This window comes from Anomalospiza imberbis, chromosome 8 (assembly GCF_031753505.1).
Source record: "Anomalospiza imberbis isolate Cuckoo-Finch-1a 21T00152 chromosome 8, ASM3175350v1, whole genome shotgun sequence".
Lineage (NCBI taxonomy): Eukaryota > Metazoa > Chordata > Aves > Passeriformes > Viduidae > Anomalospiza > Anomalospiza imberbis.
This window is the reverse complement of record NC_089688.1, coordinates 11,480,778-11,507,759: the sequence shown is the minus strand read 5'-3', so window position 1 is coordinate 11,507,759 and position 26,982 is coordinate 11,480,778. Positions and strand designations below refer to the sequence as shown.

General features: G+C 40.2%; 1 protein-coding gene and 1 long non-coding RNA gene across 2 annotated transcripts in view; one reads left to right on the top strand and one right to left on the bottom strand.

The window, feature by feature from the left end:
• Positions 1 to 19,052, top strand: part of LOC137477938 (uncharacterized) — a 45,169-nt gene extending 26,117 nt beyond the window's left edge. Inside the window, exon 2 of the long non-coding RNA XR_011001287.1 lies at positions 18,760 to 19,052. This is a non-coding gene — a long non-coding RNA (uncharacterized lncRNA). The remainder of the gene's footprint in view (positions 1 to 18,759) is intronic.
• ZCCHC24 (zinc finger CCHC-type containing 24) overlaps positions 1 to 26,982 on the bottom strand; it is a 101,350-nt gene that overhangs the window by 19,779 nt on the left and 54,589 nt on the right. The gene's annotated exons all lie outside the window — the stretch shown is intronic.

Below are 26,982 nucleotides of genomic sequence, written 5' to 3'. Positions count from 1 at the left end.
GAATGTGAAGGGGACTTTTTCTTGTCCCATTATTCTTTCCTCTAGAAATATTGTGCTGAGCCATACATGAGTATATTGCATAGAAGGAAGTCTTAGAAACCCACCCTTTCTGCCCAGAGCAGCCATGTGTTTGCTCATCTACCTCAAGAGCCACCAAATCCCAGCTGCCTGACTTGGTTCACATGCATGACACTGCTTGAGCGCTCCTTGCTTGCTCTGGCCACCTGTGCATGTACAGGTGCCTGGGAGGAACTCTCAGGGAGTTTTCTTCTACAGTAGGCTTGTACTCCCCTTTGTGAAAGAGCAAGCTTTGAACATCTTAACTGAAGTGCATCAGAAAGTCTCAGTGTTTTAAATGTAGACATGGGGTTGCAGTGAAAATTCACAGGCATATACACCCATACTTTTAGATGATCCAAAGGCAACCATCCTTTGCTGTGCATTTTTTGATAATACAGTAGGAATCTGCACCTCTAATCTCTTCCATCCTTCCCTTCTCCGTGCCTCCTATTCCTGCAGTTGTATTTGTATTTTCCACTGGGCTTCTTGACTGGCTTTTTTTTTTCCACTCTGTGCAAAGCTAACTTGAATCATCTAAAGAATCACTTGTCATTCCCCAAGAACAGCATTAGCAGCTGTCAGGCTTCATCAACCATTCTGTAAGATTCATAGTTCATGTTTGTAGTGTTACAAGAACTTTGAGCATTTTACTGAAATTGTCATGAAAACAAACTGAAGCAAACTGGTTCACTCTGTAATGTCTTTCTTCATCACATGCAGAAATATGTAGTACCTTGAACACGAGGAAGGATGGAGTGCAACCAGTAAGTACAGAGTGAGAATACTAATAGGTATGTGAAGGGTAAGAGGACAACATAGGTAGTGTTGGGTGAAAAGCACTTCTCACATCAGAGTTCTTGCTAGAATGAACGGGGAAAGTGGAATCTAGGAGGTGACCATTACATAGCAAAAAGGAATAGAATTTATAGCCTTTTCAACTGTTCAGATTCTGCCTTCTTTTACTTAACTGACTCTTTGTCTTTTCATAACTAATGATTTTGTTGTTCTATTCAGTCATAAAATAAGCCAGGGCGACGTTTATCTGAAACTTCCTGGGAAATAAACAGGTCATAGGTTGACTCAGGCCATGGGTGTTGTGTGAGCTTTTGAGAGAAATATTTTCTGTGTTGAAATAGGAAACTCATATTGGACTCATCAGGCTACCTGCCTGTACTGTAAGTCTTTTGAACACCGATGTGTTAGGCCCATTCTGTATAAGATAGTCATTGCTGTAAAACATTTTGAATGAAAACTGTTTTGACCAGAATATAGTCAGAAAACTGAAACAAAATGGGAACTATCTAAACAAGTGAGCTGTAAGCACCATTTCCTTTCCTGCAAGTAGATGACATTTCTATTCCAAATTTTTTTATTACTGCTTTGCCTGGTCCTTCTTCAAAAAGCAAAATTAATCAACCATTTGCAATCTTCACAATATGTTTGTCCAGTGGCACCAATGGCATTTCCTACTTTTAAGAATTTATTATCAAAGACACTTACAGCATTTCCTTATCCTGATGGATACCTAAAGTCTCACTTCCTGAAAGGCAACACTTTCTTGCCTGCGTACACAGCAGTAGCTGTCACCGTAGGACACGTTTCACCATAATCTCACAATGGACAGCTTGGAGCATATGATGTTGGCAGTGCCCCAGACCTGTTGCTAGCAGCTGAACCAAAATAGGAGAGTGGCTTGAGGCCAACTGGTACTTGGACTTGCATATGAACACACCTTACAATGTAAACCTTTCTACCCAAAGCAAGATTTTTTTTTTCAAGAAAAAAGAAGCCAGCACCAGACCCTACTATCAAGTTAGGTATCTCTTTTACTAGTGAATAGCACTAGTGCACCACAAAGCACCTGAGAAGGACAGAGGTTCAGCTACTCTACATGACTAGGAACAATTTTTTCCTGAGGTTGTAGTTCTATTTTAGAAATTCATCACCCTGTTCAAAATATCTGATCCCACTTTTGTAATTTTGTAGAAGATAGTTTCAATATCCACAGGCCAGTGAAGTGAAAAGCTCGTTATTAAACAATAGAAAGGAAGAACACAAGTTTTAATTGAAATCTCATGGGACCAGAGGATCCACCAAAGGGCTGTAGGGCATAGAAGGCATGGCAAACTTTTGTGCTGTGTTCAGTTCTTGTCATAGGAACACATTTGTGACCAAGGCCATAGTCAGTGTTTCTTAAGTCTAAGGCAGTCTTCTTGACACAGTGAACAGCCCACAGGAAAATACCCTTACTAGATGCTATCTCACTGTTGTTTGCTCAACACTAAGAAACTATTGATTTTTAAAAAGGTATTGTGCACGAAGCATTTGGTGTAAAATGCTTATCATGGTGTTTGCTGCAGAAGATGATTGAAGAGGTTGGATGAAGATTTGGGGAAGGGAGATGTGCAGTTCTTTATGCCTTTTGCTACTGTTTCCCCTTTCCTATTTCGTTCTGTTACTCTTTCCATTGACAGATGCTAGTCTAAGGATAGATTTATGCCTGCTGTGCTTCCAGGGATGTAGTACAAGTGAATTTGCCTTGATCTTGGAGTGGAAAAATTTTAAACCTTTGAAAAAAACTTATCAGGAGTCCCTGATTTTGTTTTTTGTATTAAGGTACTCACTCTCTGTTTGTGGGATAATCTCACACTGGACAGCTTCAGCAGCATAACTTATTAAAGGAAAAAAAATATCAACAAGGAATCATAAAATAGAACACAAACAAAAACAAGTTGGCAACACCTGATGTATAATAAGGTCTCAGAGTGTTATTTTTCCAAATCGAGGAGTGTTGTTTAAGAGGGTGCTGTTCTGGTAAGCTGTGGATTCAGACTCTTGTGAGGAGATTGGCACAACAGCAAAAGTCTTCTAGCTCCTTGATTTATTTTTTTTCAGTCTTTGCAAGGACCAGTTAATTTTATCCACTCTGCACTTAGGGGGGATGTGCAGTTCAGTGTGTGCCTGGTGAGAGGCTTATTATCCTCCTCAGGCTCAAAACAAACCCTCGATTTTGGAAAGGCAACAAAAGAGGTGGCTGGTCCTAGTTTCCGGTGGCCCTGGCCGGGCCAGCACGGCGGGCTCGCGGCCCCGGCGCAGCTGGCTCTTTGTGCGCTCGGGCATAATGAGGAGGGCTCGGGAGGAAGCTGACACAGGTGTGCCACGAGGCCGGGACTTGGCTGGGGACACTGCCCCGGCTGTGCGCGCACGTCTCCCCACACACAGGTCTTGTGTTCGGTCTTGGCCGTGGCCTTCAAGGGCCTCCTTGTCGCAGCACAAACAACGGCGTCGCGCAGCCTCCCTCGTGCGCTGCATCCTGGCCCGAGCTGCCCGGAATAATCCCCTTTCTCAGTCCTAATACCACAGCAGAAATGTCATCCTTATTCTGCAGTGCTGGCATTTGTCAACTTGGTGGGTACAAAGACAGCATTCATTCAGCAGGAGACAGGCAGAGGGCCCCAGGAAAAGCCCTTCGAGGGGACAGAAAATGGGCTTCTGTCAAACTTTGAACTCTACAGGAGCTGCTGTTTCTCTTCAGGTCTGGCAGAACTGGAGAAAGGGCTGTCTTATGTTGACTATGTCTTCAGCTGGGGTTGTGGGGCAAGTTCAGGTTTAGTTTTTAGGACAGCTGACTAGCAACAAATGGCCTTTCTTCTGGGGCAGTGCCACCCTTAGCAATTGTACAACCTACTATGCTCAGCTCTGTTCACTCTTGGACAAAATTAAACCTACAAGAAATGGATTTATCTTCACACTTACTTTGCACACAGATGCAGCTATTCTCATATCAGGTACTTTTGTCTCTTGTGCAACGCTTAGAATTAAAGGGTTCTTGCCAGCCCTAGGGGACAGCTTGAGCTCTCCTAAAGGTACCAGTGAGAGGCAGCAATACAAAGGAAGCCTGCTCTTCCTCTGACATCCTCAGTCCTTAAGTATGCTGAGGGACAGTAGACATTTCCACTGGTGACAAATACATCAACAACAACCGATGGAAAAGCTAGAGCCTTTTAGACGGTTTGCTCAATGAGACAGCAGACTTCTCACAAACAGCGTTGGTTCCTCTTGCCCTTGCTGTTGAGTTAAAGTAGATGGCTCAGGATAGCATGATGTAACCAAGAATATTCCACTTTATTGAAAACAGATCCACTGTTTTTGTAAATATCATATTACACACTATCTGAACACAAGCACTGAGCTCACTTAAAACTCTCTATACTCAGGGCAATGAACAGAGGTTATTAACCCTGGAGTATTTGTGTTTTGAGGACAGATGCAATGCAGGTCTTGGAAGGCTTGATTTCAGGCCATCTTATTTTTCTATTTTAAATTGTTCTCTAATGGGACTGTTAAAAAAACATACCTCACTGAAGAAGTTGCTGTATTTTAGTGAAAAGTTAAACTAATTTTGTCAGCCATTAAAAACATGTCCTGGGCTATTTCCTACTTGCTCACATTACAGAGCACTCTAAAATTATACAGTGTATATGCTGGTATGGAAATGCACCTTTGGGGTGGAGACCAGTTCCAGCCCGTGCTTTGCATTTTGCTAACTCTTCACAGTAATAAATCATCTGTGTGAAAGTTCTGGGGTACACTCAGTAGGTCTTCAGGAAGAAAAGCTACCAAATAGCTTCCAATATGTGAGATATTGGAAAAGATGGGATTTGAATCAGTTTTGAGAAACTGAAACAACTTCATCATAATACAAAATTACTCTAAATGTGGAGTTAATGACACCAGCAATAGGAAAAGGATACAAGAAGAGAAGAATATTCATTAGGCATTTAATTTCCATGGGTAAACAGAAACAAAAGAGTATGTGTTATGAATATTTAGCATGAGGCATACAATTCACTCTGCAAATATAGGTAATTTTCCTTATAATGGTGAATGTTACAGTTCACTTTGATACAATGTTGTTAGAGTTCTCATCTGTAAAGCTCCATACTAAATACTGAGAGCTAATGGAAATTGACAGAGAAGACTGGGACAGCAGGATAGTGCCTCAGGTGACCCCTTCCTAAATGCTGGAGTCACCAAGCCAGCTTTGAAGAGGAATTGTGTTCTAAGGCATTCCAATTCCTCCTTGAAAATAAAAGGAAGAAATATATGTCAAGCATGTCACTGTTAATCCATTCTGATGGTTGTGGGGGGTGCTTAGGTTGTACAGGAAGATGCTACAGCTGTTGGACTGGGCTGTGGGCAGCACATTCTGTGCTGCCAGGAGGCAATCAGGGAAATATGTGCAAGAAATCATTTTAGAGACTGCCCACTACCCAATTCTTTTTAAGGATGTGGTTCTGCATATGAAATTGGGATATAAACAGGAAAGGCCTCCTCATTCTTCTTGTCACCTGAATAAGCAGTATAAAAGGAATTTCTCTAAATTATCTATGGATAAGTGCCTTATTCCTAATCATCTCTTAGGACCTGAGTTTAAACAGCATAAACTAAAGTCGCGCCTTTAACATCAGCTAAACGAGTATTTAAAAATCCCTTACCTTGCCTGTCCTTTATTCCCCACCAGGTATAAAGCAGTGGAACAGATATATTTCTGCTTAGAAATATGTCAAGAATGGGTAAAGAGAGCTCTTCAGAGTGTGTGGACAGACAATTTAAAGACTATAAAAATAATCTGTAGTGAACAGAACAGTGAACTAAAATAGAAACGTAACAGGAGAAGCTATGAAGGAGAGGGATATAGGAAAACAGCACGGAATTACACATTCACTGTAATTTGCAGTGTAGCAAGGAAGTGTTAATACCAAATAAACCTGCAGACACAGATGTGCCCAGCAGTCAGAAATTCATATCTGTGCTATCTCAGCAGCTTCTCCAACAGTCAATAATGTTTCCTGCTCTTTCACTAATTTTTTTCAATAGGCAATATTCTTAAAATATTACATATCAAAATAGTCATCTTCTCTAGAAGGGGGGTGGGACCACAGTGTTTTAAAGTTAAAATAGTAGTTGTGATGTTGTTTTAATGCTCTGCTTTTTTTTTTTGATTTGTGAAATGGCAAAAAATTCATTGTGTTGTATCATGTGACATTAGTAAACTTAAACATATTAATACTTCTGAAAAAACTTTAGGAACAGCCTCCAGAATTTATTTATTTGCCATCACTTAACACACAGTGTTATTCAATTTAGGTTCATGATCTAGTAGCTGGTTCAGAATATCAGGGTAGATGCATGTGAACTGGAATGGAGCTTGTTTTTTACTACACCTATCTTGTCTTTTTGCTGTTTTCCTCAGGCTTTATCAAATTATTCAACACAATGCTATTCTATGTAAACTTACAGAGCTTAAAACATGTAGCTATTTCCTGTAAGTAGGGGTAGGTAGGGAAATACAAAAGAACTTACCTGAACTTTTTATTTTAAAAAATTGAGTCTCTAAGTTGGGATTGCCTCCCAATTAATTACTCTCTATGACATCTTGCAGTTTGTGCCAGTTAAACAATCTGTTATGAGTAAATTTATCAAACCAGAGGTGTTAAAAAAAGCTTTTGATATCAAAAACCTGTAACCACCCAGGGACTAACTTTCAGTTCTCTTATGAGACTGCTGTTTCATTGCTTCACTTAGAGGAAATGAAGGTCAGCTGGTTACCTCACAGGTTGGCCTCAGACTGAGCATGTTTCTCCCCATCAGTGTGAGAAATGTTTTAGAAATGCATGGTTTGACTTGGGAAAAGGGCAGCAGTGAATAACCAGCTTGGAGTGGTACTTGGCAAGGTTGTGATGGCAGCATATTTTTGAAGACACTGTGAAACAAAGAAATATTCCCGAAAAGGAGATATGCACAACAAATTCCAGGGCAGAACAACAGCTGCAAAAATCTTTTCTGCCTTTGAACTCTGCTTTTAAGCTGAACTGCTTTGTTTCACAATGCCTGCAAACAACTGGAGCACTTCCAATGTCAGTATTTATACCTGTTAGTAGAAAAGTTGCAGCTATTTGCAGCCATCTTGGGGTGGAGATGGAGCTGCATTTAACAGCACTTTTTTTAACCAGGGAGGAGAGCTATTTGGAGTTGTTAGTTCAGACTTTACAAGTGTGATCTCTGCAGGCTGCACAGGCACTGCCAGTGGGCAGCGCTGCTCTGAGGCCAGAAGGACTCACCAGGGCTGGCTTGGTGCACAAGGGCAGCGTGGAGGACACAAGATTAGGGGTGCTGCTGTTAGTTGTCTGTACACATCTGTCACTGGGGTAACTTGCAGGTATCTGTCTGCCTAGACTGCAGGTCCTGACATGTTCCTGGATATGCCCCTATCTCCCTGCTTGCTGGGGGCTGCTGTCCCGCAGGCAGCCAAGCAGGAGCCCACTGCTGTGGGCTGTGGCAGTCCTCAAGTGATCTCATAAAAGCTGGGTGGTCTGCCCCGGCTTTGCAGATTTTTGCTTAGGAAGTTGCTTTGGAAAACATTTTCAGTGTCTGTATTCACTGGAAGCTGTTTTGGGACTCTGTTCTAGCATACATTTAACACTACATATGGAGAGCTACGCTGCAAATGTAAGGCAGCACTGCTACAGCAAAGTCAGGTTTGTAAACTCGCAGAAGGAATTGCTTTCAACCACAACTTAGCAATAGTCTGCCGAAGTGTGTGGGGCCAATTTAGGCTTTGCATTTCCCTCTTTCAAACAATTAATTCAGCTAAAAGTAGATTATACTACAAATGTTTAACCAAGAAAAAACACGTAATGCCTCTTCTGTTAACCAGCACTATGGATGAACAAAGAACAGAAGTAGAATTGCACATGAAGCTCCTGCTCAGAAGTGAGTTTTTCAAACTACAGTTCAAAACTTCTCCCTAGAAAAGCAGTGATCAAGATTGCCTGGATTTGATCCTGCAGTGCCTGTGTTGTGCACAATAACAGCTGTTCACTCCTGGCAGGGGGAAGGGGACAGTGTGGGGCTTCCAACAGCTGGGAGCAGGTTGTTTTAGTATTTGCACTAGTAAATAGGAAGGACAAAAGGAAAAAGTTGAATCTTGCCAGTAAAAGGGCATATAAATAATGGAGAACTTTTATTTTGTCCAAGCAATAGAGACTATTCACAAACGTGTTTACTGCAATAAATAAATAAAAGCCTTAGAGTACTGAGCTTTGCACAGATTTGAATATGGTAATTCTCTTCAGACCATTCAGATAGAGACTAATAGCCCCACAAGCAAAGGATATTTTCATTCCCTTAGATGGAGAGAGCCAAACAGGCCATTAGACTGAAAACAAGGTAGAGTTTGCAGAACAAAGTAAAAGCCCAAGGCATACTGATGTCCTATAGCTGGCTTGAAATTCCTGGACTAATAGTGTACTACCATAGAAAGACTTCGAGTGGGAGGAAAGGGCCTGTGACCATGCTGACCAGTGTGAAAATGAACCTCCCTTCGCAGCATCTGTACTGTCTGCACATTTGCTTTCCCTAGGCCAAGTTCTCAGTCATGTAAACAGGTATTTGTAAACAAACAAGCCCAGGTGTTAGCTGAACCAGAGTTACCAGGTGGCACTGTCTAAACCAAGACCCAAAATCCCACTGTGTTGTAGTACTTGACTACAGAAGCAGCAAACTGAATGCCATTTCCTCCCATATTATATACGTGTTCCTTTGGTCCCTTCCTAATAGGAATTTCATTGTGCAGCATCAGATTTTGAAAGGAATACTCTGAAAACTTGTGTTGCAGACCTGATGTCACAAAATAGACATCACACTTGTTGTAGATGGTTGGCAATTTGGTGAGTTAAATGGTAGTAAAAAAGTTTGTGTATTACATCTGAATGAGAATCAGCTTCTGAAATGCTGACTAGTGCTGAAGGCAGCACTGTTTGGTGCCCTGTTTCCCCTCAGCAGAAATGCTGTGAGCAATACAATCAGTTCTTCCAGCCTTGCCTACATGCACATTCTTCTTAATGATCAGCAGCCTGAAGTCAGTTCTCTTTCGAACACAGGAGATTAAATGAGATGCAATGACCATCATAGAGTCTGATTTCACTGGTAGTTAATCAACAGAGTTCTCTATTTTCATGTTTTTTTCTTTTCAGCTGTGACTTTCATGCTCTTCTGTATTATTTTCTTATTTTCTTCTTTATTTCTCTTAGAGTCAGTGTTAATGTTTAAAATCTTGAACAGTGGAGGAAAAACAGGATGTGTAAAATCTCCTCCAAGTCATTCATCTCTGTAGAAAAGCAGTGCTCTGTCATCTACAAATGAAGCTTTCTTTCCAATTACACCTCTCTCTCCTCTTCACTCTTCTCCACCCTGACTACTTGCTCTTTTCAGTCACATTATGATAAACAGACTCATCTCTGTGGAGCTCAGTGGTTAGTAATAACTCAGCCCCATGAGGCAGAAATATAACTTTATAGTCTGTGATCTGTCAGAAGTGGTGATATGTAGGATTGTACTGTAAAGAGTTGCAGGAAATGCGGCTTATGGGCCTATTTATTAAAATCTATTGTAGAAACAGATGCACAAGCTGTAGCAATTAATGAAAAAAGTCACAGAAATCTGTATACTACTTGCAAATTATTTTTAAACACAAAATTGCACTAGTAAATTGTTTTCAATTAATTATTTGCCAGTTCCATTTAATAATGAGCAGGAGATCACAACAGAGTGTAGAAACTGCAAGAGATGGAACAATATTGCACATTGGCTTGGGCTTTTCTATATTTCAAACCAAAAATGAGCATGGATGATGTTTTTAGTTTTACTTCTAACAACTTTCTGGGAACTTGAAAATGTGCCTTTGTATCTTTTGTACACCATCAGAATTGCAATTGCTTTCCCACACTTGACTGGGAATAAAAATGCTCTTGACCGGTGGAAAAAGAGGTTCCTTTAAGTAGGGAGCAACCACAGACAAACATTAACTCATTTTAAACATGCTACTTATTACATTGAAAGAGTTCACAAGAGTTGAAGTGTTCTGCATGCTGTACTGATTCAAAGCTGGCAATAAGATATGCATCCTTTAGATTCACAGAAAGATGGAAGAAAGTATCCCATAAAGTTTGTTATTCCAGTATAATCAACTTAAAGACCAAAGCACTTAATCTCTCTCCCTTTCCTTTAATGCAGGGGAAATCTTGTACTAAACAGGATTTTTAGTTTTTAAATATATTGTAAACATAGATATTTCAGTACATGTTTACTTGAACATAAGCTTAAAATGTGCACACCGTGTACTTGAGGAGGCTTGTGGGAATCCTCAGTTCCTGAGTTGCCCTTGTTCCTGAAGATTGAAAAGGTTTTTGCCCTTTGGTGCCAAGTGCTCATCGAATACTTGGTGATACTAACAGGTGGGTACCCTCACAAAACATGGCCCAGTTCATGAAACAACTTCAAGATGAGGATTTTGTGGACCAAATAATCAAAGCTGTTTAGAGTATCTCATGAACTTGGTGGAAATGTCTGTGGGATCAGAGCATGTGATTCAGCCTGTACTTCTGTGGAAAGCTACGGAACACAAGCTGACTCCTGAACTGCAGGAGACACATGCACTATACTTGATTGCCTTCAGCTTCCTAAGAGATGTAGACATCATAGTCAGCTACACAGGATTGCACTCGAGCAGTAAAGCAGCCTCAGCAAAGATTGGATAACCGCAGCATTTTGGAGAGACAGAAAAATGTTCCTTGAGAATTAGGACAAGTTAGATTTGGGGAATAATACCACAATAGAGTGGCTAAATTTGATCAATCTTCAGATTGCACTAGTCCTAAAACATTTCTAAAAGCTCTGTCCTCTGGCTGCCAGTGTCAGCTCTTGCTCTTGTTCACCTTCAAGCAGCTGTTTTTCATCCCTGAATTCAATTTGCCCCACTGAACACAGGCTCACTACATAGGAGTGATAGAGTTAGAGGCAGTGAAAACCAGCTTGTGCTCTGTGTGTCACACATAGACATATTGCTGGCGTTTAAATGTAACTTTCCTACCTAGTAAATACAAACACACAAATTCTGTAATAGACCAGAGGGAAACTGCTTCTTTTGGAATGTCACAACACTGAGCTGGGAAAGGGGAACAAATATTGGAAGTGCTGTTCTTGTTGAAAAAGACTGAAACCATCTTAACACATCACTCTGTCTGTCTGTCACCTCTTCCTGGTGGAACAGCTATATCTCATGGACAGTTATGTCAAATGTACAGAGGTGCAGGATGAAGAGAATGGATGTGTTCTCTCCTCATTACCAGAACAAGGTCATCCATCAGTGCCATTACAGTGGTTTCATTTGTGTCCTGGCTTGCACCCAAGTTGTACTGGGACTGTTTCAGTTAGTTAAGGTAGGCTCCCTTAACTCTTGTATTACATAGGTAAGGCAGAACCTTCTTTAAAGAGCTGTATCTATACTTCTGTGAATCTGTCAGCCAGACAAGAAGCTGTCCAAGATGCTCACATAGGGAGGTAGTAAATTGATTTGAACTTTTGCCATACATTTAACCAACTCTTCCATAAATATTAAAAGATTAAGCATGTACTGTGCTGTTTAAGTTGCTACCGCATAGTCCTAGCTTTCCCCTTCCCCCTACCACTTCTGCCCTTTCAGTATCACATTAATCAATTCTGCAGACATTTGAGATCAAAAAGTACTGGCAGAAAAGGGAAAAAAGTTTCCCTAGTATTACTGCTGAGCTATAGGCTGGACCTGGGATGAAAAAACTCTGTATTAATACTACTGGCTACAAAATGGCTAAATTCTTAGATCTGCAGTAGAAATTCCTTCATCAAATCCATTTAATGATTCATTTTCATCTCTTTAAAAAGAAATATAAGTTAAAAGTGTACACAAAATATATATTGCACTTTATGGAAAGGGTAGGAACAAGATTGCACCAATTCCAGACACCCATCTCGTTAGTTTTAGGCTCAGCAGCGTATCTTTAACAAGCTTGCTGGTAAGGTTTTAAAGCATTCTTTGCTTATTCGGCCTATCCAAGCCATTTCCTAGTCTGCCTTTTAAGTTTAAAATTTTCAGCTTTCATGATTATTGCTGGTCTCTGCAGCTCACAGCAGATAGATATATATTATTATTCTGTTTCATTTTATTTGTGTTAGTGGGGTTGTGTTTTGATGTGAGGCCATTACAGTGAAGAAGTGTTATATATAAATCCAAACAGGCTGAAAAAAATTATAAAGGATCTCCACTGCTTGCTCTAAATGGAAATAAACTGAAAGGGTCCAAAGGGTTTCTACAGATTCCTGTAGCCTTAATGAAAATTATCCAGTGCAGTCCCACACAGCAACCTAGAAATTAATAAGGCGTGTAGTGCTTAGTGTATAACCAGGATGCTAGGACTTGACCAGTGAAGCCCTAGAAAAGCCCTCCTGTATCCAGAGGCAAGGCCAGCCTCACCAAGGAGCCTGTGGAGAAAAGCTGAACCCAGGCAGTGTGACAGCCCTGTCACTCTGGGATACAGATCTGATGGAAATAGCTGCCACTGTGACTCTGGTTACCCTGCACAAGACTCCTGACTCCACTGGTGCCAACACCCCGACCTTTACAAACTAACAGAGCTGCCTTTGCACAGCAGATAAGCAATCACCTGTTTGAGGTCAGAAGCTGAAGCTGAGTCCCAGAATACAGGTAAAGCCACATCTCTGAGTGGACTTCCAGCTGTGCGGATCCAACTGCATGGCACATCCTTGTTTTTTCCTGTCTTTTAGGCATAGCATTGAACATGTACCTATCTTTCTCCCAGAAATCAAACTGTCAGTCTAGGAGCATGTATAATTGATTATTTATACGTGAAATGTCAGCTGCTTTTACGTAGTGTGTGCTAGGGACGTTCAGCAACTTTAAAGGTGAAGTCCTACATCTCTTGCACAAGTCCATTCCATTCAACATCCCCCTTCATTGAAGAAAGTTAATGAAAGTAAACCACACATGTAAGTTGATGCATCTAAATACAGTATAGAAGTCCTAGCTTGTGGGGTCAGTAACACTGCACTGTTTGCCACAGTTCAAAGATTGTCTTTTGAAACAGAAGGCTGGGAAGAATAGGATCCCATCAGCCTCTGCTTTGTGACCACCAGCTTTAGTGCTGGAGCAAGTATGGCTGTCCAGAGCAATCCAGAGCAAAGTTTATTTCACAGCACTAGAAGGGGGTGGCCCCCTCAACAGCCTTTGGCTTTGAGATGACTTTAGCTCTTTGCAATTGCCAATACAGCACCTGCACTAGGAACAAATTTTAAAAAGTAGGTCACAACTGCACATGCAATTACTGATTGCACAAAACAGGCAGGCTATAAAAGTGTCCTGGTGTATCTGCTTTAAGTCCTGGCATGCAATGTCAGGAAACCCAGAAAACACAGGACCACCTGTGGAGTCCTCACTGCAGTATGATCCTGTTAAGTTAATACTCTTGAGCCTCTCTGCTGACTAATACAGGCAAACATTACAGCCAGCCAGGATTTTAATAAGCGGGACACTTCTACCTAGGGTACGTGCCAACCCTAAGCTTGCTGCAGAAAGCAAGCACAAAAGTAAGCAAGAGGTTAAAAAAGAAAACGTCTGGCTTTTTCAACAGCTGGGTTCCATTGTGAAAGGGTCATGTGGTGCCAAGGAAAACAGAAAATAGGAAGGCACACAGATTTGTTAGTTTGAAGTAATTGACCACATGGTGTCCAATGGTTTGTGTTCTCATGTTCTCCAGAGTGAAGTCCCACGGGAGCTGAGGCAGGGGTTCCAGTTCCTAGCACTCTATTGTTTACCCTGATGGTTTCCAGATGCTGGAGACAAGGACAGTGAAATCTTTGGGATGCTGCCAAAGAATGAAAAAGACTAAAGAAAACATTGAGTGTATTTTTTGAATTTTATTTTTAAAGAGACAGTACTTAGTGAAAACACCGCCTTCTTTTACAGTTCCTTGCTCCCTCAAATACACATGCCACACTGTTTCTCTCTTTTTCTGCCCCTTCTCCCCATCTGTTTTTCCTTTTCCCTTTTTTTTTCCCCATTTAAACAGCTATGTAACTAACCAAGGGGAAGCAATGTAGGGTTTTGGGTTTTTTTTCCCTTGGCATCCATATCTCATTTAACTGTTCCACAGTGGATGTGCAGAAATGGTCAGAAAACCCTAGCAAAAACTTCATAGCAGGCAGATCACCAAGAAGAGTGTCAGCAGTGATGGGAAAGCCTCAGAAGGCTGTGAGTTCAAGTTTGCTTTGGCATAGCTGGAAGAAGCTTGCAGAAGGCTACAAAGTGTTTTCAAACATCTGAACCATGGAAATCAGGGAGGGGGAGCAAGAGTGGGAGAGCAGTACACATTTTCACCAGCAAAGCCAGAAAGCAGAGAAGAGCAAGGGAATGTAAAATAAGGAAAAAAAGTCCCAAACCCCTCCTAGTAATTAATTCTTCTAGAGGGATGAGGTCCAAGAGCAGGGCTTCAGTGTTTGGAGGCCTATATTTTAGTGGAGTTTAGCTGCCAGCACTCTGAGTTAGAGCAAGTTTCTACATTGCACCTACGTGTATGCGTGTACTTGGGGTTAGGCAGAGACTGGGGAAATCTACAAAAGAGTTCCTGTTGTTGCCATCAAAAGGTGGTAGATGAGATAGTTCTCCTGTTCACACATGAGAAATACCAGGCTGTGCCTTGCCTTTTATTGAGGAGTATCTGCAAAAGTAATTTCTTTGCTACAGTCTTCATGTCTCCTGAGAGGGGTGAAGGGGTGTTTTGCAGACAAAAACCCTTCTCTAAAGTAGTCTTGGCGGAGTTTAATTTGCTACAATAAAACTTTAGCAAAATCTGCTGTTCAAGAAGAAGCAAACAACAAGCTTGATTCTAGATTCACTACAAAGTGTAAAATCTACTCATAGTTCAAAATTCATCTATACTCAGAACCTTAGGCAACCTGCTGGCCAAATTTCATACTCTCTGTTATGGCCTTCTGTGCTTATTCATTATCTTTGAAGGAGACTCTTACCAAACCCAGTGATGCTGAAACCTGGTGTTCTAAGGAATTATAAAAGGGCACAAGTGCCTTTCCTTTTTCTCCTTCCTGTCTCCTGGACAGGCTCAAAGAGCCCTTATGTCTCTTCCCTTTGTGATTTAGCAGCCTGTGTGTGTAGGACTGATAAAAATGCACCATTCAGACAGGAACATTGGTTTGTTTGTACTTTACATTTAAAAGATGTTTAATGCTAAATTACTCCTATCTTTTTCTTACTGTATGTATTAACATTAACACAGAAGAGCTGAATTTAGACAGCACTGAAGTTATAAAGAGTTTAAGAATGACTTCTCATCAGATGCTGTAAATAGGACTTTCAGCATGAGCTTATGCTTCAGAAAGTGAGTGCAGGGTGTGTTTGTACACTGACCTGTACATGCCCAGACATTCTGTGTGTTGGACAAATAAAGGATGGTGCTGACATGCAGCTCAATGCACACACCTGGTAAATCCAGTCAGAAACAAAATGAAGCACATGATGTTTAAGTTTATGTATCTGTTTGATGACATGCTAAAAATATGAACTGTGTTATTTTGACACAGAATTGTGCTGCTTTCCAACTCCAAAACCAGATCAGACCAAGCTGAATGCTAAAAAAATGCAACATTTTTATCACTCTTGAAGTGATGAAGCACAGACTCAATTTTAATTTTTTACCTCTTTAAAAAAAACTATAAAATCTAATCTGTGTTTGAAAATAAGATTCCCTGTGATTTTCTAATTCACCTTTTCCCTTGTTCCCAAAGAACATGTAATAAACAAGTTGAAAACCTATTTCCCTCTCCACAAGCTGCAGAGAATTTTGAAGGTTGTTACTACCTAGTCCTTGAATCACATCCTGAATGGTGCCTGACATCAGCAGTCAGGTGGTTCTATGTCAAGATTTGGTTTTATTATATAGCATGCCTAATACTTTAATTTTTTGGTAAATGAAGATGTAATAGTAGCTATGGTAACTGTATTGCTGTCTCTGAACTTGGGCCTTTTTCATTTTTATTGTAACTAAAGGTAGTTATTTCCTTCACTGAGCACTATCATTTCACATAGGCACGTGCATGCCAGAATGGCTGAACTGGGCCAGACAAAATACTAGCCCAGCCCTTGGTAGGTCCAGCCATGGATGTCAGAGGAGACTACAAAACCAAGCTAAGCATAAAATAGTTTTACCCCAGTAAGCTTCTCCAGACCCCACCAATTTGCAACTGAGGGAGGCCCTGAGCCAGTGGTGGTATCTTTACCCAAACTCTGTTCTGATCTTGCTGCTCAGAAGTTTAATCTGAGAGTACTGAATCTGATAGAGCACAGCTGATTAAAGAATGAGCTAATAACCCTGTCATGAATGTGCTAACCAAGTGGCAGTGCTGGATCATAATTCACTTCCACTGAAGAATTCACAAGAGACTAAATGTTCCATATTTCCTATTTCGAGTGGAGATGATGAACACTGATACTGTCAAATGCTCTATGTTCCTCACACTTTCCTTCTAACTTGAAAGACAAAGAATCAAAATTACTTACAGTCAGCATATGAAAGATATGTTTTCTTTCAGACTGGTACTTTTTGGAGGCTCAAATGGTATCAAGTAGATTAGCAAGAATGTTTTTATAAAAGGCTCTGTTTTCCTTGTTGAAGTGTCTTGGTTCAAACCCGGTGCTTGTTTTGGACTTAGCATGACATGTTTTTCAGTCTAGTTCCTGAAAGACAAACTCCTGCAGACCAAAGCCATTACCCCATGCTCTTCCTGTGTGCTGATCCTCCAAGGGCAGAGAGAGGAGTGCAGACAAGGCTGACAGTTTGCACTGGCTCCCCTGCACCTGCGCTCAGCAGGGATTGCATAGTCTCTGTAGGCCAGCAGAAGAGCTTTCCCCAGGGGCTGCTCAATGAAAATTTAAACCTCAACCAATTTTTGATCTTTTACTATGATGTAAACAGATAAAATATGGGGGAAATACTTTGAGATGGAAAATATAACTATTATTGCACTACGCTTGTTCATTGCAGTATTCTTACTTTTCTTGCAAGACTTTTTTAGTGCAAAAGACAGAGTCCTGTAGAGAGCCTGCATCAATCTCTGAGTATACATTGTCTCCCTTATGTTTTCTGTCAGCAGACTTGAAAAGAATAGGTGCAAAACTGAAATTAGTTCTTGGTATACATGGAAAGAATGAAGTGTATTGGATGACAGAAGGTAAAGTGGATAGAGCTTTAAAGAGCCCTCAATAGATTATGATTTTTCCTATTTATTTTCATAACACTAGATCTGGTGGAGATGAGCAGGGACTGAACCTTAGCTAAACAAATATCAATATATGGATAAATGCTGCTTGGTGGCTTTATACTGGCTGTGAATCCAGCTCCTAGCAATTCCCTCCTAAAGTCTGTTAAAGAGATGAGCTGTATGTATAGAAGGATTTTTACTGCAATTCCCTAGATACAGGTCCTGCAATTTTGACTGGCTTTTAGGTACTCCCTGAGGGGTATGTTACCAATTTCCTTGTACCTTCTGCTTTGCCAGGCACCTGAATGAGAGTTTCAAAAGCTTTGTAGAAATTAGTACCTTTGGGGCTGCAGGTCTGTGCCACAGCACTGTGAATACCTAACATGCTGTGCTAGAGCTTAGCAGTGGGATGGAAACCTTTCAATTCCATTGCACTTTCAACTGCTGCCAAGCTGGCACTCCAGTGTGCAAGTTTTGAATCAAGCCTGGTGTATTTTTTTTCCAGGCAGATTTTTTTCCTTACTGTAAACTGGCTGTTCTATTTCCGAGTAACACTTCATTTAGGGCAGAAAAGGTGGCTTGAAGGAGCTCTAGGACAAGCCTCTGCTGACTTAAAAAGAAGAAATAATTCCTTACTAACTGCATTTTTCCTGTATGTACATTTTTGATATTGGAGAGATGAACACAAATACTGGATATTTATCTGCCTTTTTCTTACTTCTGTTACTGAAATAACTGAAATGTTTTAAGTAATGAATATAAGAAGGGGCACCAAGTGCTTCATAAGGAGCAAATGCTTTAGAGAGTCTCTGGATTTGAATGTTAAGTTTCAGCCATCAAGAGGAGTTTTGTTTTCACAAAGTATCAATCTGTTTTTCAGGTATCCAACAAAGCAAATTAGGGGCTTTTTTGTATCTTCTGTGATTTTTCAGAAAGTTAGGAGTACCACACAGGGCAAACTCAATACCTAGCACCAGAAGTGAAGAGAGTATTTTATTTTGTGATTTTCTTTCTGCAATTATTCTAGCTGATTATTCAAACATTTAAGAGCTCAAATCCTTTATTTAATGCTCTGTATTGGCTTGGAGATAGATCTCTGATCAAGACAAGAAAATTTAAATACAATATGTGGATATATGTGATTCTGTGTTTGTTAGAGAGATTGAAAAAGAGAGAGAGACCCTCAGCATTTGTCTGGGACTCAGTGTGCTAATAATGTGCTGGCTGCAAGCAGCTGATTCTCTTCAAGTATGTCTGACCTAGCAGATGTCTTGAAGTTAGGGAGCTATGACCTCAAGCACTGGCTCATGGAGAGGCTGGCTCCCAAAGAGGAGCTCCCAGTGAGGCAGTCAGAGAAAATAAGAAAGAAAAACGGTTTTATTTGTTGCATCTGGTTAACCAGTAACAAAACAAGCAGGAAAACATACACAATTATACCCTCTGAGTTTCAAGAGCTTCATCTCCAAACTTTGTTTGACCTGGTTACTCTGGGCTGGCTTTAGAAAATGAAATGCTGTCTTTTCTCCTTAGACTTGAAGACTGTTTCCTGCCTGGGATTTATGGCTAGTGGTGGACCTCAGAGCACTGCATAATGTTCAGTATCAGAGGAAGTGAAGTAGATTTAGCTGTGAACACAAACTGAAAAGGGGATTATCAGCAGATTTCTGCAGCACTTGTGTGTATTATGTGTAGCAGGCGCCAAGGAGCTTTCTCCCTTCTTCTTCTGGCTTGTTTATACTCAGTAAATTGCATATCTGGGATTGTATGCTGTGGTCAAAATGCCATCAGTTAAAATTCGAGTGGTTTTAAGCTGGTTATATTGCTCTAAAATATTCCACATTGATACTACCTTGTTCCTCTACAAAATACAGACACTGGCTATTTCTGTTGCAACTGTTTAATGTTTTGGGAGTTTTGCTGTTTTGGTTTGGTTTAGGTTTTTTTCTTAGCTTTGGGACTAAAATAGTGCTTTCTGTTATAGGCATTTTGAGTTTGGATTTTCTTGTCAGAATGCGTGAACAGATTATGGTACAGACAAAACCTACTGCTCATAATCCACAGGAAAATCAGATAGCAGAGCACTGAAAAACCTGTGTGGTCTCAAATTGGGCTTAACCAATGGCAGCAGATATTGTGCTGAAGGAGTCACTGGGAATAAGACACTATCAGTGGGATTAATGTAAATAGGGGAGTGGTAACATTTTTTCTCTTGCAATTGGTGTCTGATTTGAGAATTGAATATAAAGTGCTAAAAGATTATGAGTTTTAAAATTTCTTTTAGAGAGAGCCTCACAAGTGATGCAGAACTTATGACAGCCACTAATATTTTGCGTTTGTTGCTATTGTGCTTTCCTTGAAGTACTATACAGATATCGCTTTGAATTCCCAATTCTCCTGTGCACACTGGAATAAGCCTGCATGCCACTGCCTTCCCTCCCAGGTACTCTGTTTTCACCCCCACAAAAGCCTGATTATTTTTTGAAAATCACTGAGCCACCTTAAATCCAGGCCACCTTAAACCTATATACAGCAGGTCACTTTGCAATAATCACTAGGAAATTTTGGTCCCTGTACATTTTTAAGATGCTGGCTGCTGCCAAGAAGGAAAACACACAGCTGATGCACTGCAGTTGCTTGGGCAGAACCCCACAGAGGAGTTTAAGCCTTTTAGACCCTCCAGAAAAGTTGTGCCTATGGTCCTGTTACATCTTGAGCACTTTGGTTGCCTCTTTCTTTCATTTTTGTATATTACATAGGAATAGGAAGCCACTATTCCTCGGGTTATATCACAAAACAAAAGCCAAACTTCTAGTAAGAAAATATTTACACAAAATGCTGGGTAGGCATAATTTTCTGGTTCTCACAGTCAGCCTCTGCCTACTGTAGTTTTTGGATATAAAGCACAAAACATGGCTGAAGGTGAACCTGTGTGACGGGGGAAAAAAACTTTTCCAGATCTAGAACAGGACCTCAAGCGGAAGAAGGTTTACTTCCAAATGCCACCTAGGACATGTCATTGCCCTTCTTATTCCTCACACTTCCCCATGGATTACTAGATACTCTTGCCTTAAAAGGAACGTGACAAGGCAAAGTGAATAATTTTAGACTCTTCTTATTATAGAAATGTGGGTAAAACAGAATAAAAAGAGTGTAAGAAGAAAAATGGATCAAGTTTTATCACTGATGATGAAATGCCCTCTTTGAATTTTAAGATTGCAGAATATGGTAAAATATTTGAGAATGTAAAGATTGTGTCTTTGGCACTTTTTCATACCTAAAGCTCTCAGCATGAAAACTGAGATCATAGAATCCCCAAATTCAGGTGTTTGCCTAAATCTTCTGTCACAAGCCTAATCACATAAGCAAGCAAGTTCTTAAATATATATTTAGCTTCAAAAGCACATAAAAATTATACTGAAATCAGGTACATTTTGCTGGATTGTGGTTTTATGATTCCAGTAATAAACCTAATTTGAAGGAACCTGAAGTTTACCTGGGTTTTTCCTTAGAGAGGAGAGAAAAAAAATAGTCTTATCTCAACCCACTTTCATTCCTCTGGGTGAGTAATGTATGTGGGGAAAAGTTCAGTGCTTGTTACTCTTCCTAACACTCAGACTATTTTAGAGCAGACAAAAAAAGAAAAGAACCATGGCTGAATGAGACTCTGTGTCTGTTGCTTAGCATGGATCTCCTCTTGCTGTGGAAATACATGTGAAAGCAAAAGAGACATCTGCACCAAAGAGCCCAGTAACCCAGAAATTTCCTGTCCCATTCTTTCCTATGGAGAATGCAGGGATTTGGGAGCTCTCAAGACAGACATTCATCTATAGTCCCATGTAAGACAACTGTACAGCTGCCAGGATTGCAAGATGCCACAGAGTGAAATTCTTTTTTGGTCAAACTGTGCTAGGAATGGATAGTCCTGTCTTTTATTTATACATTAAAAATATATTAAAAACAAACCATTAGGATATCTATTAAAGTTAGATAGATGTAAACAAACATGTAGTAAATAAACATATAAAAGGCTAATTCCTAGGCTTTATGATTGTTTCACTGAAACAAAGAATTTGTGACAGTTTTTGATGTAGTGCTTTAGAATGCTTCCTCACATGCACTAGAAAGACTATAAGACTGATTGGTGAGGGTGGGTGTTGTCTTTTTCTTCTGGTGATGATATAGGGTTACATAAAACTGGAAGAAAACACTTGTCTATCACCCAGAACAAAGATGTTTTTCTGCTGAGTTAACTTCAGATGCAATTAAAACCAGAGCTGTGATACAGACTGGGATGAATGGTTGTAGGAGACCTATGGAATTACTGATGTAACACAGACTTTCCTGGCAGCTGTGGAAGTTACAGACTGTATACCTATGGCTTTGCTCCATTCACTTTGAGAACTGGCAGACATCCCATTTTTGTCCTGCACAGCACCCTGATGCCAGCTGTGGGTTGTCCTCTAGTGCAGCCACTGCTTTTCCTTGGGAGCATTGCTCTCTGGAACTGCCTGTGCAAAACCCAACCAATTTACTTTTCTACTTTATCTTATTTATTCCGCTGTGAAGAAATAACAGCAAGTACAGAAAGGCTGTACCAGTGACATTTACCCTTTTACTGGCAGCACTGGGACATTGCTTTCTGGATCCCAACTAGAGGTAAAGCCTTATATGCAAGGTTTGCCAGAAGAACTCTTAGAATGCACCTTGTTGGAATAGCCAAGGAAATACACTCCTCCTTTCTCTTTTCTTCTCTTCTTCCTTCCCCTGCACCTCTTTCATTGTATGGCAATGGTGGAAGGAAGGGAAGTAAAAGACAGGAATAAAAATAAAATATCAAGGAAGTTGATATGATCAGACTAAGCAACTGATTATTCCCATTGTATTTAAAATCCATGCATTAAAAATGTTGAAAGTGTAGGTGTGCAAACACTCCATGTGGCTGCACTGATGTGAACTGAGCTACTCTGATGTGACCTGCTGCCAGTGTCTGCATGAGAACACTCCATCACTCGGATCAGATCAGTAACTAGTTCTCAGAAAACAGTGTTTTAAATAGCACCTTATTAATACCTTGTGCTTATCTTTATAGTTTGGTCTTGTCTTTTCTTTTCTTGGCAATAGATCTGCACATATTTTTTGTTAAAGAGTACTTAGGTTCTATGATGGAACTGTACTCTCTTACTGAAGTTAAAATCAGTCAGCTAGAGTTTTTGTGAGGAAAAAATAATAATCTTAGGTTCCAGTCTTACAACTGGATTCATGCAGGATGACCTGTGGCACAGTTGGAAATTCCCAAAAGTTTAAGGAAGATATTTACGCAAACAAGTATTTGACTGAAAATTCAAGACCTTGTATGTTTTGTCACTTACTCTAAGACCAGAGCTGTGCTCAAATGTCTTGCTATTTGAAAATGAGCATATTAAAAATTCAGTCATTTATCCTTAATGGAATATCTACTTTTTTTAATTAGAATTATCAGCCTTTCCTCATGTAAATACTGAAGCAAACTCATATGTTCAGAAAGATAAAAATAAGATAAAGAAATTTGCTGTATATTGGGTTGGGATCATTTGTTTCAGTTGAAGTACAAGTAAAAAGATTCCTTCTGCCATGTCTCCAAGAAGCAAGCATGAATCCGATAGAAACATCTGTGACTGGAAAATGTGCTATGCTCTGGCCAAGCTGTCACTGCAGAGTGAAATATGGGGTAAGTGAAAGTACTGCCCGGAAAAACAAGTAGTAGTAAAGCTATACAGATGTGAGAGAGAGGCTTCTCTTCTGCTCAGTGATACCTCCTGCCAGGGTAGGCCAGGGAGAGAGAGGAAAGGACAATAAATGCTCAGGGCTGAAAGGAAAATAAGGAGGAAAGAGAAGGAAATCAAGTGGCAAGTGAGGGACTGCAAAAAACACTGGGAAATTTTGTTTTGTCAGCATTCAGGTTTTTTTCTTACATTTCTCACAACACATTGCTAACTCACCCTGATATGTCAGCCAGCCAGCTGGCACCCTGTCCTGCAGTATGCTAGCTGACAAAACAAGGAGAGCAATGCATTTCAGGAACAGCTGAACCAAGCATAGTGTCTATGCAAAACTGTAAGGTCACCTCCAAGAGCCCATTTAGTCTACAAGTTAAACAAAGTAACTGATGTTCCTTCAGATGTATGACTGTTTGAGTTGTCCAGCACAGATTTCCCTGTAATCTGACAATGCATTTCTGACCAACTCATCCTGGGAGGGCTAAAAGCTGCATTGGTCATTCTGCTTGTGCAGATAAGATCCTGCAAAGACCCTGCTACCTGTTTAGATTTGGGCTGTGAGAAGGTCAAAGGGTGATCTGTGAAAATAAAGGCTGGTCAGCCTCTCTTGACAAAATTTCCCTGTTTTTACACAGTAAGTGAATGAGCACATGGTAGAAGTGCAGAGTGGGTAAACTGGAAGTTCTCCTGGCTCTCACACAGATGGAGATAGTAAACTGAATTAGAAAATAACACACTGAAAAGATATGCATTATACAATGTATAATTCCAGTCTTTGGCACTCACTAAGACTGGGGACCAAACAGCATTTAAAACCAGAATCAAGGATTTATAAAGAGTGAGATCAATAAGTTAGGCATGGTAAAAACTCATCTGCAATTAATAAGAAAACAGTATTCAGCAGGACATGTGGCAACTGCAACTCATAAAACAGTGTTACAAAGATACACTTCAAGATTTTACATCCATTAGAAGAATTAAAAAAATATCCTGAAGTCATTGTTCTTCACTAAGAGTGATCTCTTTTTTGAGGCTGTTTCTGTCTAATAGTCTGAGAAAAGGTGATGGTTATCTCCAGACTCTTAGCAGTATTGGCAGAATACTTACACAGGCATTGTTACTGTGATGTGGCAGGTGATGACTCTATGGAGAGGGCTGGAAACATGAATCAAGAGTGCAGGATTCCATGGGAGCATAGTAGCAGGAAAAGATGAGCTAGTGAAGGGCTTGGTGAAAACCAAGATGCTCACAGAAGAGGACACTGACAATTATGCTACTGTTGGGGGAGAGACAGAAGAGGATAGAACCAGAATAAGGGAGAGATTTGAACTTAAGTGGCATTGTGCTGCAGGCGTGCTGCTATTTTAGTCAACCTCCTGGAACTGCAGGGTTATTTACTGGAAATCTAGTCTGAAAATGCATTCTTTGTGTAATGCTCCGAGTAGGAAGCCACCCCAAGGGATGTGAATTACCAAATACTGTGACATGATGGTGTAGAAGATAAACCCAAACAAACCATTACTCTCAAAGGCATATAGCTAAATATTTATTTCAGTCAATTGGAAAAAAAAAAAGGATTTTCATCCAGCAAGAGCACACAGTATAACTGCAGGTCTAACTTGGGTCTAACTTGGCTCTGCTGTCTGCTCATGCTTTATTCCCAGGCAGGACAGATTCCATGTTCATAGACTTGGGGTCTGCAGTGGGGTCAGACCTGCCTGAGGCAGGTAACAGAAAGGGCACTTTCCACAGCACTTAACAGTGCAACACCTATTCAACACACAGCATGGAAATCACAAGCCAAGTTTATTAAAAAAAATATGTGGAACATACAGGATTTATAATTTGCACTAGATTTACACAGATGTTTAATAATTAAAATACCATTTAATTCTTCAACCAGTCTCAAATTAAGGTTCCCTGGAATTCATCCAGTAGTTATGTGGCAAACTTGCCTTTCATGAATTTGAGAGTTTCCACAAATCAATCTGTTACTGACAAGCAAATTTTTGAACATTTGGATTTCTTCAGGGAAGTTTTGTGAATGTTTATTCCTCTCACTGAATATTTTCATTCATGAATAACCACAAAGATGCAAATGCAGTTATTTTTTGAGTATGTGGTCCTCCTGAATGAATAAATGTCTGAGCATTTATCTTCATCTGTGGACACCTAGATAACTGGTCTCTCCATTTTATTTTTTTATATGTCACAGAAACTTTGTGTGTTAGATAACAGGCTATGATAGCCTAATAGATGAATTAAAATCCTTTAATTTAAAAGGAACAGTAGTACAAACTTCTATTTGTGTAACTTGCTATTTACACATGTAGAATTATTGCTATAAAAGACTGATTTTTTTTTTTTTTTTTTGGCATAGCAGTTCAAAGATTAGTAGATTTTATTAATTTAACCATGGAAGTGTGTTACCAATTTTCTACACAAAAATTAAAAGGAGATACTAGGATCAGAATCAGTTCCTCAATACTGGCTTTGAGTTTTTGGTTACAAGCTTAATCTGTTTAACTGGCTGCCAAGGCAAGTCAGCTGTAAGTAGCAGTTACCAAGTTTCAGTAATTTTGATTTTGAAGAAAATCTTTAGAAAGGTATTGCTGAGAGGATGGTGAATGGAAAAAGGTTTTCAATTGGTGTTATGAGTTTACAGAGACCCACAGGCTTCAGAGTGGTGAATGCCATGATCCCCACTTTACAGATGAGAAACAAGTCGCTGCTTTTGCATATGCTGTCATTATTAATGCAACCCTGAGGCATGACAACTTAGTGCAAAAAGGATGTTTCTAGAAGTGTCCTAGGTTTGGGGCCTGATTCCTTTGCTGTGAAGCAATCACATCTGCCTTCCTGTTAGGAGTGCTGCCATAGGGCCCCTGATGCTGCTGAATCATCCCCTCATGCTCATACATGCTGGTAATATTTATTAAATGAAACACTTATGTCAACAATCATTGCTTGGCAGTGGAGAATGCATGGCAGGAGATATCTTTAGTATCAAAAGGGTTGTTACCCAGCAGGATACATCACTGCTTGAAAACAGAAGTTTATGGCTGTTGAGCTGGCTGTTTAATGATTGGCATGTAGAGAAAAAAACTGGATTACTGATAAGGGGTGTGTTAACATCCCACTCTACCCTACTTCGTTTAAGTTCTGCAGTTTGTTGCAATACTATCTAGAACTACAAGGTTCTGATATAAAATCAGAAGCAACTGCAAAACTACATGTACTGTTTTGGTTACTAATAGGACTAGGGCAGTACTAGAAAATGAAGTATTGGTGAACACAAAGAATAAGACACAGATGTGGTGTGCCTGTAAAGCAAAAGAACTGCAAGCTGAAAGCAAGACAGGCTTTGTCAGAAACAGTGGGACTCGAGTGTGCGGTTTCCTAAGGCTCCTTTGAATTTTAGCAAAGAATGGAAAGTTTATTGCACTCACGTACTCTTTCTGAGACCCAGCGTCTCTTGGAGGCTTTGTGGGAAATAAGGAGTGCTCAGGTGTCTAAAAACCAAGTGCATTGGGATTTGGATTAGGATCTGTTTTTCAATCTTGTTGTCTAGGGAAAAAGAAAGGGCCACAAACCACATCACTATCAACATTATAAATGGCTGTAGGTGAAGTTTCCTCTGGAAGCTCTGCCCTGTGCCATTAACCAACATGACTTCCTGCTCAAAATTCCTTCTTTTCAAGAAGCCAAGAAGCAGAGACTGGAGAGAGAGAGAAAAGGCTCTTTTAGCTAGTTTAGGGCTTGGGTTTCCACGAGGGAATTGGACTTTACTAGAAAAGAAATGCTCTGTTTGAAGAGGGAAAAAAATCCCCACAACTCTCTTGGAATCTCACTCTGTGAACATGAAGCTTTGTCTGTTCCTGTCATAATAAGTTTTGGTTTTGCAGTCCTTGAGTCACCAAGTGACCAGAGTCCAAGCTCTTCCACACACACTCACATACTCTTCTGCTCTGTTTGCCTCCCACTTTGCTCAGCTGGG